The sequence below is a fragment of the Anabrus simplex genome, chromosome 7 (genome assembly GCF_040414725.1).
Source record: "Anabrus simplex isolate iqAnaSimp1 chromosome 7, ASM4041472v1, whole genome shotgun sequence".
Lineage (NCBI taxonomy): Eukaryota > Metazoa > Arthropoda > Insecta > Orthoptera > Tettigoniidae > Anabrus > Anabrus simplex.
This window is the reverse complement of record NC_090271.1, coordinates 90,334,151-90,335,713: the sequence shown is the minus strand read 5'-3', so window position 1 is coordinate 90,335,713 and position 1,563 is coordinate 90,334,151. Positions and strand designations below refer to the sequence as shown.

Below are 1,563 nucleotides of genomic sequence, written 5' to 3'. Positions count from 1 at the left end.
TGTTGATATTGACATTTTGCTCTCGAAAATGTATTCCCTCCATTTCTACGGGCAGTGCCCTCCTTTGGTTGCATTCCTACCTGCATGGCCGTCAGCAGTGTGTTAAAGATAGGATAAACAAATCAACACTGCGGTCTGTGCAGTGTGGTGTGCCCCAAGCGTCGGTGTTAGGACCCCTTTTATTTACATTAATGTCTCCCAAACCCTAACGCACTGCAAATACCATATTTACGCTGATGATGTACAAAAGTACCTCCATATATCTCCCGATCTAATATTTTCGGCCATAGACAAAATCAATCAGAATCTAACATAATCGAAACAGACTTTCAACGTATTAGGTCGTGTTGCGTACATGTAATACGTGTTGAAGAGATGTTAAGTACAGAACAAAAATGGCCAGCCGGACACCAGTGGGATCCGAACCCACAACCTCCCGATTTCGCGTCGGTTGCTCTACTAATTGAGCTATGGTGGCCTAGTCCATCTTTGTTCTGTTTGAAAGGATCTGAGCTAGAGGTCTTGCACTGCTGCTAGCACACTGTAGAGTGCGTTTAAGTCGCCCGTTGTGGGGCATTTCAATGAATATTGAATTTTCACGACCGCATTGTAATCGAAACAGACTTTCAACGTATTAGGTCGTGTTACGTGCATGTAGTACGCGTTGAAGAGATGTTAAGTACAGAACAAAAATGGCCAGCCGGACACCAGTGGGATCCGAACCCACAACCTCCCGATTTCGCGTCGGTTGCTCTACCAATTGAGCTATGGTGGCCTAGGCCATCTTTGTTCTGTTTGAAAGGATCTGAGCTACAGGTCTGGCACTGCTGCTAGCACACTGTAGAGTGCGTTTAAGTCGCCCGTTGTGGGGCATGTCAATGAATATTGAATTTTCACGATCGGATCCCACTGGTGTCCGGCTGGCCATTTTTGTTCTGTACTTAACATCTCTTCAACACGTACTACATGTACGTAACACGACCTAATACGTTGAAAGTCGGTTTCGATTAGAATGCGGTCGTGAAAATTCAATATTCATTGACATAACCCACAACGGGCGACTTAAACGCACTCTACAGTGTGCTAGCAGCAGTGCCAGACCTGTAGCTCAGATCCTTTCAAACAGAACAAAGATGGCCTAGGCCACCATAGCTCAATTGGTAGAGCAACCGACGCGAAATCGGGACGTTGTGGGTTCGGATCCCACTGGTGTTCGGCTGGCCATTTTTGTTCTGTACTTAACATCTCTTCAACACGTACTACATGTACGTAACACGACCTAATACGTTGAAAGTCTGTTTCGATTACAATGCGGTCGTGAAAATTCAATATTCAGAATCTAACATAGTTTTCTTCTTGGTCTTTGAGATGTGGTCTTACGTTAAACCCAGCAAAAACGCAAGCCCTCATCTTTGGATATCCGAAACGACTGGCGAAGATCAATCGACGAGAGATTCCATCCATAAGGTTATGTAATACTAACATACGCAGTCTTGAATAAGCTAGTGAACGGAACGGATGCGCTGAATGAGTGCTGCGTAATGGGGAACACTGTGCAACAAT

The 1,563-nt window shown here is 45.0% G+C and overlaps 1 non-coding gene across 1 annotated transcript; it reads right to left on the bottom strand.

The window, feature by feature from the left end:
* Window positions 1-698: 698 nt before the first annotated feature.
* On the bottom strand, window positions 699-775 carry TRNAS-CGA (transfer RNA serine (anticodon CGA)). The gene has a single exon. It is a non-coding gene; the product is annotated as a tRNA-Ser (tRNA).
* Window positions 776-1,563: the final 788 nt, after the last annotated feature.